An 11,099-nucleotide genomic window follows, 5' to 3' on the forward strand; every position below is an offset into this window, starting at 1 on the left:
AAAAAACAGAATGAGGTGGGTAAATGAAATTGAGTAAATGCATGGAGGGAAGAATGGGTTTTCATCACACTATTCACCTTACTCTTATATGTTTGAAGTTTTCCATAATAAAAACAAACAAGGTCGTTTATAAGGAAAAGTCCCAAGATGGGCACAGGCAATATTAGTTGATTCGGTAACTCTGGTTCTTTAGATCTTTCTGCTCTGCCATTCTCAGCATGTTGACTTTGCCCCTTGGGCTGGTCTCTTCAAGGTGCTGGCATGGCAGTACTGTTCTACACATTATGTGCAGACAACACTGTTCAGAGACAATAAAAGGAGACACACTAGGGTCTATGTCAATTACTGAGAGGGAAACTTCCTCAGAAGCGCCCTGCAGACCTGTCATTTCTCCTTGGCCAGAAGGCTTTTGTCTAATTCAGTAACACAGCAAGAGGCACGAGCCCATTCCATCAAGACTCTCCTTTTAGAAGTCAGATTCCAGACTTCCTGGAAGAATCTACAAATTGCAGGGTCATGTTAACAAGTATGAAATACACAAGTAAGAAGATGATGGCTGTTGGGTAAAGCAACCAATGAGGTTAGCCCTAGAAGAGTCCAAGCAAGGACAGCTGGTCACAGGAGTACCCCCAGACACGAGGGAACAATTCAGACATGAGGGAACAATTCAGGAGCTTTTGACACTCGAGCAGGGCCAGAGTGGCTCTCGCCAGCAGGCCGGCCTGGGAAGGTTCCTGTGGTAGGTCAGCAGGTGGAGTATCTCAGACTCTGAGCCCTACCACGCAGTGAGACTGCATACACAACAACCGGCAGACCCACCTTATGTAATAGAGCAGACCCACAACCTCTCCAGCTACAGGCCCCCACATTCAAGATTTGGTCACTAACTGCTGGCTTACGTATATTTTTGTCCCTGGCCCACTTAGGGCCAACTGGAGAAAGCCAAAATACTCCCTAAGCCATCCCAGACAGGATGACCCGCTTAGTTAGTCCGTCCCCAACATCCACACTCCCCAAAGTGCATCCAAGGCTCATCCAAGGCCTCCTGCTCGTCGCTAAAAAGCTTTCCCTGCCTGCGTTCACGTCTCCACCAAACGCACAGGATGGTGGCAGACTCCCTCGCTTTAGCGGGGCTAGCCCCTTTCAAGGCGTCTTCGTTCACTTCCACAAGCAGGTCGAGGAGCTGGAAAGGCCAGGACTAGCGCAGTTCAGACACGAACCCCACACCCAACGTTGATTGCAGACGTCTGCCATTCCGGGCTCACGGCCTGGATTGCGGGCTGAGGAGAGTTAGAGTCCCATCCGCTAACACGGGCCAAGCAGGGAGGCACGCCAAAGAGCACAGCCCAAGAGAAACCACTTTAAAAACCACAACACTGTAAAAGGCGGCTGTAAAAGGGAGACAGCCGACTCTGAGTCCCAGACAGCTGCATGCACAAGCACCTCCGCCCTCAGCTCTGTCGCTTCTATTTTGCTCATATATTCTTATGCCATCAGTGTTAGGGACATCTCTCATGGCATATGGTTGAATTAGCCCTTGGCTATGCATACTCCCATACTCCCTTCAGTAACCCTCAGTTTGTTCTCCATATTTATGAGTCTCTTCTGTTTTGTCTCCCTCCCTGGTTTTATATTATTTTTGTTTCCCTTCCCTTATGTTCATCTGTTTTGTCTCTTAAAGTCCTCATATGAGTGAAGTCATATGATTTTTGTCTTTCTCTGACTGACTAATTTCACTTAGCATAATACCCTCCAGTTCCATCCACGTAGTTGCAAATGGCAAGATTTCATTCTTTCTGATTCCTGAGTAATACTCCATTGTATATATATACCATTTCTTTATCCACTCATCCACTGATGGACATTTGGGCTCTTTCCATACTTTGGCTATTGTTGATGGTGCTGCTATAAACATGGGGGTGCATGTGTCCCTTGGAAACAGCACACCAGTATCCCATGGGTAAATGCCTAGTAGTGAAATTGCTGGGTCATAGGGTAGTTCTATTTTTAGTTTTTTGAGGAACCTCCATACTGTTTTCCAGAGTGGCTGCCCCAAATTGCATTCCCATATTTTTGGATCAATTTTAAATGGGATTATTGATTTATCTTTCTGCTGCTTCATTATTAGTGTATAAAAATGCAGTAGATTTCTGGACATTGATTTTGTATCCTGCAACTTTTCTGAATTCATTTATGAATTCTAGTAGTTTTTTCATGGAGCCTTTAGGGTTTTCTGTATACAGTATCATGACATCTGCAAGTAGTGAAACTTTTACTTCCTCCTTGCCAATTTGGATGCCTTTTAATTCTTTTTGTTGTCTGATTGCTGTTGCCAGGGCTTCCAGTACTATTTTGAATAGAAATGTTGAGAGTGGACATCCTTGTCTTGTTCCTGAACTTAGGGATAAAGCTCTCCGTTTTTACCCATTTAGTATGATGTTCATTTTGGGTTTTTCATATATGGCCTTTATTATGTTGAGGTATGTCTCCTCTAAACCTATTATATTGAGGTTTTTATTTAAAGGATGTAGTACTTTGTCAAATGCTTTTTCTGCATCTTTGGGATGATAATTTGGTTTTTATCCTTTCTCTTATTGATGTGATGTATCATGTTGATTGATTTGTCAATATTGAACCACCCCTGCATCCTGGGAATAAATTCCACTTGGTCATGGTGAATGATTTTTTTACTATATTGCTGGATTCTGCTTACCAGTATTTTTTGAGGAATTTTTATATGTTCATCAGAGAATTTGGCCTATGGTTCTCTCTCTCTCTCTCTCTCTCTCTCTCTCTCTGTCTCTCTCTCTCTCTGTCTCTCTCTCTTTTGTAGTGTCTTAATCTGGTTTTGGTACTTGCCTCACAGAATCTGGTAATCTGATACTTGTCTCACAGAATGAATTTGGAAATTTTTCTTCTTGCACTTTTTGGAATAGTTTGAGTAGAATAGGTATTAACTCTTTAAATATTTGGTAGAATTTGTTTGTGAAGCCATCTCCTCCTGGACTTTTGTTAGTTGAGAGTGTTTTGATAAATTTAATCTCCTTGCTGGTAAATGGTCTGTTCGAATTTTTATTTCTTTCTGCTTTAGTTTTGGTACATGATATATCTAGGAATTTATCCATTTATCCTAGATCATCTACTTTTTTTTGGCATACAGTTTTTCATAATATTCTTTTACAATTCTTTGTAGTTCTGTGGTGTTATTTGTTACTTCTCTCTCATTTGTGATTTCATTTTTTTTGAATCCTCTTTTTTTATGAGACTGGCTAAAGATTTACTAATTCTGTTCAGGTTTTAAAGACCTGGTTTCACGGATCTTTTCTATTGTGTTTTTATTTTCTATATCATTTGTTTCTGCTCTAATCTTTTTATTTCCTTCCTTCTACTGGTTTGTGGTTTGTTTTGTTTGTTGTTCTTTTCCTATCCCCTTTATGTGTAAAGTCACGTTGTTTATTTGAAAATTTTTTGCTTTCTGGGTTAGGCCTGTATTACTATTTAGAACCGCTTTTGCTGCATCCCAAAGATTTTGTACCATTGCATTTTCATTTTTATTTGTTTCCATGTACTTTTTGATTTCTTCTTTAATTTCTTTGTTGACCCATTAATTGTTTAGTAGCATGTTATTTAACCTCCGTGTATTTGTGCTCTTTCCTGATTTTTTCTTGTGTTTGATTTCTCATTTCATAGTGTTGTGGTCGGAAAAGATGCATGGTATGACTTATATCAATTTGAATCTGTTGAGGATTGTTCTGTGGCCTAACATGGGATCTATCATGGAGAATGTTCTACATGCACTTGAAAAGAATGTATATTCTTCTGTTTTAGGATGGAATGTTCTGAATATATCTGTGAAATCATCTGGTCTAGTGTTTCATTCAAAGTCACTGCTTCTTTGTTGAATTTGTTTGAATGATCTGTTTGAATGATCATCAATGTAAGTGTGGTTTAAAATCCCCTATTATTATTATATTACTATCAATTATTTCTTTTATGCTTGTTATTAACTGTTTTCTGTATTTAGGTAATTCTACGTTGGGTGCATAAATTTTCCAATTGTTACATCTTCTTGTTTGATTGTACCCTTTTTTTTCCCTTTCAAGTTTTAATTTAAATTCCAGCTAGTTTACATACAGTGCAATATTAGTTTCAGATATAGATTTAGTGATTCATCACTTACATGAAACACCTGATGCTCATCATGAGTGCCTTCCTTACTACCTTATACCCATCACCTGTTTCACCCAACATCTGCCTACCTCCCCTTCAGTAACCATCAGTTTGTTCTCTATAGTTAAGAGGCTGTTTCTTGGTTTGCTTCATTTCCCTCCCACCCATGTTCATTTGTTTTATTTCTTAAATTCCACATAAGAGTGAAATCATATAGTATTTGCCTTTCTCTGACTTATTTCACATAGCATAATACTCTCTAGTTCCATCTATGTCCTTGCAAATGTCAAGAGTCCATTATTTTTTATGGTTGAGTAATATTGTATTGTATATTTATACTACATCTTCTTTATCCATTCATCAGTTAATGGACATTTGACTCTTTCCATAATTTGGGTATTATTGATAATGCTGCCATAAACATCAGAGTGCATGCATCCCTTTGAATTATTGTTTTTATATCCTTTGGGTAAATACCTAGTACTGCAATTGCTGATCACAGAGTAGTTCTATTTTTAAATTTTTGAGGAAATTCCATACTGTTTTCCAGAGTGGCTGTGCCAGTTTGCATTCCCAACAACAATGTAGTTGTCCCCTTTATTATTATATGGTGTCCTTCTTTGTCTCTTTTTACAGACTTTGTTTAAAAGTCCCTTTAGTTTGAAGTTAGAATTACTACTCTGGCTCTTTGGGCATCCATTTGCATAATAAATATTTCTCCATCCCCTCACATTCAATCTGCATGTGTCTTTGGGTCTGAAATGAGTCTCTTGTAGGCAGCATATAGATAGCTCTTTTTTTTTTTAATCTATTCTGTCACCCCATGTCTTTTTATTGGAGCATTTACTCCATTTACATTAAAGATATTATTATTATTATTATTATTATTATTAGAAAGAGTGTGAACAGGGGGTAGGGCAGAGGGAGAAAGAAAGAGAGAATCAAAAGCAGGCTCCATGTTTAGCATAGAGCCCAGTGTTCAATCCTATGATCCAGGGATCATGACTTGAGCCAAAATCAAGAGTCTGATGTTCAACCAACTAAGCACCCAGGTGCCCATCAAAATAATTATTGATAGATATGTATTTATTGAAATATTGTCATATTTTTATGGTTATTCCTATAGTTTTTCTCTGATCTTTTCTTATCTTTTGCTGTTTACTGGTTTTCTTTGGTAAGTTATCTTACCAAAGTTGGGTTTCTTACTCTTCAATTTTTGCATATCTGTTATAGTTTTTGATTTGTATTTACCAGTTCGTTTATATATAACATCTGCATAGAGCACTCTATATTAAGCTGATGGTGGCTTAAGTTTGAATTCATTCTTTACTCCACTTCCCTCCACATATAAGATATTTGGCATCATCTTTTACAACCTTTTAATTTGTGCTTTCTATTTTTCTTACTTTACTTATGGTCTTTATTTTCCATTCACAGAGTTTCCCTTAACATTTCTTGAAGAGTTTAGTGTTCCTGAATTCTTTTAGCTTTTGTTTTTCTGGGAAATTTTATCTTTTCTTCTATTATGAATGATAGAATTGCTGTGTAAAGTATTCTTGGCTGCAGATTTTTCCCTTTCAACATTTTGAATACATCATGCCACTCCCTTGTGGACTGCATAGATTCTGCTGAAAAATCAGCTCACAGCCTTAGGGAATTTCCTTTGTATGTAAGTGTCTTCTCTTGCAATCTTTAAAATTATTTCTTTATCTCTACTTTTTGCCATTTTAATTACTATGTGTCTTGGTGTGGACCTTCTTGTATTGAATTTGTTGGGGGATCTTTGTGCCTCCTGCATCTGGATCTCTGTTTCTCTCCCCAGATTTTGGAAATTTTCAGCTATTATTTATTTAAATATATTTTCTGTCCCTTTTCTCTCACTTCTCCTTCTGGGATCCCTATAATGGGTATGTTTACATACTTAATGGAGTCACTGAGTTCTCTAAGTCTATTATCATTATACAGTATTAGTCTCTCACCTTTTCAACTTTATTTGCTTCCATTACTTTATCCTCCAAGTCACTGACACATTCCTCTGCTTCCTGTAGACTAATGTTTATTCTATCGCATCTTTAATTTCATTTATTGAGTTATTCGTCTCTGACATGTTGTTTTTTATCTCTTTGTACAGGGTCTCACTGATGTCCTCTACTCTTGTCTGAAGTACAGTGAGTATCTTGATGATAACTACTTTAAATTATATATCAGACATATTAATTATTTCTCTTTCACTTAGATTTCCTGCTGTGATTTTTTTCTTGTTCTTACATTTGGGATATATATCTCTGTATCCTTAGTTTGTCTACTTCTCTGTGTCTGTTTTTGTGTGTTGAGAAAGTTAGCTATGTATTCTGCTCTTGAAAGCAGTTGCTTTATGAAAAGGAGATCCTGTAGTTCCTGTAATGCAGTATCCCTTGTTCACCAGAACCTGATACTTCAGAGGAGTCTCCTGTGTAAATTGCTTGCATCCTGCTACCATGTCTGAGTCACTTTTCATTTCTGTCCAGACATCTGCACTGAGTTTGCCTGTTGTGTGCTGTGCTTGATCTCTGTAATATTAGTGAGATCCAGGCAGGCCTGCTGGGGGAGGGAGACATGGCAGCAGAAGGGCTCCGGGCAGGTCTGTGGTGTTAGATAAATTTGCATTAAGCCTAGGCCAGATCTCCCACAGCCAGGTGACTGTTAGGGCCATAGCACACTGGGGTGGTAGTGGTGGCCAGGGGCTTTTGGTGTATGTGTGTGGCAGCCCACACACATGGTGTTAGCAAAATTTGTACTAAAAGTCGCTAATTGTAGGTGATCACCCCCAAGCATGGTGGCAGCCAGGGGCATGGTACACAGAGTCAGTAGCTGGGCAGGGCATACATCATTAATAAAAATTGCACTGAGCTCAGGGCCAAGGCCAGCAGGCTCTATCTTCAGAGAGTTAAGTTTAATAATTGCCTACATTTGGAAGAGAATTAGCTTTTCCTAATAGGAATGTCCAGAACAGCATGAGGGCATAGAGAACCTGTTGGAGTTGTGGGAGGACTGATATTTGGGGAAGTGGGGTTAGGTTAAAGGATTCCCAAAGGGAAAGACTGAGAGGTGCTTCCTGCAAAGAGGAAGTATTTTCCAACCAGGTTTGCTTCATAACACCACTCCCATGAGATGTTCAAATAACTTTGGGAAAGGCTACACCACATTTAACATTGATTCTTCACCTATTTCCTTTTACGGTGTACAATAGCATTATGAAAAACGAGCATTAACATTTGTGAGAAAACCTACCACTCAGCAAACAAGAAATGAAAACCTATTTAGCTTTATTGAGCTAAGTATTGCCCAGTTTGACCATGAGCTCTTTTCCCTGATGAGTGACAACAGCTCACATCTTATAGAACTGATTATTTTTATTTCATTTTGAGAAAGCCTGGCTTATGTAATTTTATCTAAGGCTTGTGGAGGTGCAAAGCCATGTGCCTTCCAGAGAACTGAGGGGAGATGATACAGCTTGGCCTCACCTGGAAAAGACTGTAAAGAACTTAGACTTTGAAAATTAAACCAGGCTTTGACATAGGTGTCATATGTTGGTTTACATAGTAAAATTCCTATTTATACTTAACTTTGTGGAAATATTAACTTACTGCATGCTTCTGAAGGAAATTGTGTACATACAAGTATATATGTGTAGCATTCTTTTCCTGCTAAGTGAACTGACAGCAGTATGTACCTAGCCATATCCTTTGTAAGTCTGATTTGGGAATTTAAATTATTAAGGGATTTGATGACCTGGAACAAACAGTTCAGCTGGTCAAGAATTTGGAGGAATGTAGCTGAAGCAAGTAAAAAAAAAAAAAAAAAAAGATTTTACTTCCCATGATATGTGTCAAATGGAACATTTTAAGCTACTAATTTAAACACCTTGTGGTTTGGGCACGTAATATTATATTAAAGGTCATTTGGGCCTTCTTCTAATTTACTTTGCAATCTTTTATTTTTCTGTGCTATTTATATGTATGAAGAAGGGTTAGAACAGCAACTTCTTCAAACCAAACAGACTGGTGATATTTTTAAAACAGGAATTGCCTAAAGTATTTCTGTCTTTCAATGCCCTGGGTCATGGTGTTCTATGAGTGATTTCAGCCATGCTACAAAGAAACTTCCAAATTGTTTTCTTAACCACATTTTTTGGGCCCAGATTCTGGTAGAAATATTTTTCAATCTTTAGTCAATTATATACAGCCTATGTTAGAAACTTTGTATTAAGCCATTTTTATCTCATTCTAAGGAACTTGGGAATTGGGGCAAAATATATGATCTATAATAATAGAAGAGATGTGAATGAATGAGGCTAATTAATATTCCTTGATAATTTATATGTTTCCCCAAATTGCATGAAGGACCTTCACACATAATGCTGTTATGAGAATTTCTTTTCCAGACCATATTCTTTAACTGTACATTTCTTAGCTTGTAGGTCTATTCTGGATACCAAAAATGTTACTGTAATATATATATAGTGAATATTTAGTTCAGAGAGCAATACATAACAATACTTGAGGAGATTTTTGCACTTTGAACTTTGTGGAAAAGGTGAAAAAGGATCAAGAACTGTTTCAACACTAGTCAGACTATTACCAGACAATTAAAAAGTAAATTATATATAACAAACTATGTTGGTATTAATTTCAAGTTTCCTTCTATCTCCATGAGACAAGCTATGTCTAACTGAAGTGGTTGTATCTAACATATTAGAAGATGTATGGATCCAATCTTTTTTTTTTTTTTCTGGTTATTCAGATTCTGTCATTTCTTTTTTGTATATTCCAGGCTTGCCTTGGCCACAAGTGTCTTGGGTCTTTCCCATTAGTATAGCAAAGTCTTGTACCAATTGGAGTTCAGTAAATGCAGGTTGACTATTTAGTACTTGTGCTAGGATAGTTATGTTTTGTTATAGATTTTGTTTTCCAAAGAACTCATTCTGAGCTTTTGCATATTTTCCAATTTCATTTTAAAAACCTTATTCATTTTATCAACAGGAAAAATTTGCTTTCTTCATTCCACTCTGCATATCTGGCATTAATTATTCAGAAATGGCCTTTTTATGCTTGTTCCACATTATACGTCTGACATGAGTGCTCTGTGCATTCCAATTGATCAGCATTCTGTATTCTGCGTTCTGCCTGGGATATTTTTTTGTGGGAAAAGTAACTTAATTATTGAAGTCAAAATTGAAAATAGATTGCTCCTAATTCAAGAAAAGTCTGAATGTCATGGCACTTCCTGGTTAACATTATTAAATATCTCCCACTGACTATTTCTTTTTTTTTATTATTATTTTTTTAATTTTCTTTTTTTTGAACATTTATTTATTTTTGGGACAGAGAGAAACAGAGCATGAACGGGGGAGGGGCAGAGAGAGAGAGACACACAGAATCGGAAACAAGCTCCAGGTTCTGAGCCATCAGCCCAGAGCCTGACGCGGGGCTCGAACTCCCGGACCGCGAGATGGTGACCTGGCTGAAGTCGGACGCTTAACCGACTGTGCCACCCAGGCGCCCCATCCCACTGACTATTTCTTAACCATTTTGCATCCAGTATTACATAGACTACCCTTTCACATTTATTGTCTAATTTAACCTTCAATCATGTAAAATGAGGTCCATATGAATGCTATTTTAAGTTTAAGGAAACTAAAATGGAGAGATATGATGTGAGTTGCTTGAGCTTCCACAATTCATAAATGTCGGGCCCTAGATTCTTCTCCTGCAGATCATTGAGCTCCAAAGTCCAGCTTCCAATCATAGCATATTAAACTTGGAATTATACATCCAGTCCAGCTCCTATGTAGTCATCTCCATAATACTGTATTTTCTTTTTAACAAAATACAGTTTAGCATGGTAAAATTCATTGATCTAGGTGTTTAAGCTCTTAAACTTTAAAGAAGATTGCTTGCTTTCTCTCTTTCCCATTCTCTTCTACTTCCTCCTTCTTTGTCCCTCTGTCTTTCTCTTTCTCCCTACTCTCAGAGATTTATTTTTACTTTGTTAAATAATATCAATAAGCTACTGCCACATGTATTTTAAAAGTTAACTGCATACTTGAACTGGATTTGAAGGATGACTAAAATGTTGTCAGGTGAAGAGGGAAAGAATGAACTGACTAGGCAAAGTAAATAATGTGTTATGAAGGCATTGACATATGGAAACACCTGATGTGTTCAGATATACAAAAATATAGATTAGATAGATGATAGATAGATAGGTTCAGATATGTCTAAATATGTGAAGCTTCTAAAAACATTTCTTGGGTTTTCTGTTATAAATTGAGTAATACTTTGATGAATCACTTAAGATAAGTAAAAAGGAAAGTCTCATTTTGAGAAATTGACTTGAAGCCTAGAAGATTAATTGATCTCAGTTAATGTTTAAAAAGATTCTCATACTACCTTCATTTTGAAACTCAAAATCATTATAATTTAAGTTCTGGTGTTCTGATACAACTGAATTTTAACTGAGTTGTGTTAAGCAGAAGATTACATATAAGGGAGAGGGGGAAGATGGCAGAGCAGGAGGACGCTAAGGTCTCCACATCCCACAGATACAACTAGAGAGCACTCACAGTGATGCAAATAACTCAGAAAATGACCCAAAGACTGGCAGATTAAACTCCACAACTAAATGTAGAGAAGAGGCCACATAAAAAAATGTAGGAAGGGCAAAGACGTGATTGGGAAATAAATGGACTCACAAGACTTTCTGTTGGGCAAGATGTCTCATGGGCCTTCAGGATGCCATGCACCCAGAGATGGAAGAGAAATAGACCCTTACACAGGGCACCCACAAGGGGGAGATGAATTCTCATAACATTTGGCTTTAAAAATCAGAGGGGCCAAATTTCATGAGTTCTTACAACCGATGGGATTTAAAAGCAGAAATTAAAAAAA

This window comes from Puma concolor, chromosome D1 (assembly GCF_028749965.1).
Source record: "Puma concolor isolate L17-30 chromosome D1, mPumCon1.1.hap2, whole genome shotgun sequence".
Classification (NCBI taxonomy): domain Eukaryota; kingdom Metazoa; phylum Chordata; class Mammalia; order Carnivora; family Felidae; genus Puma; species Puma concolor.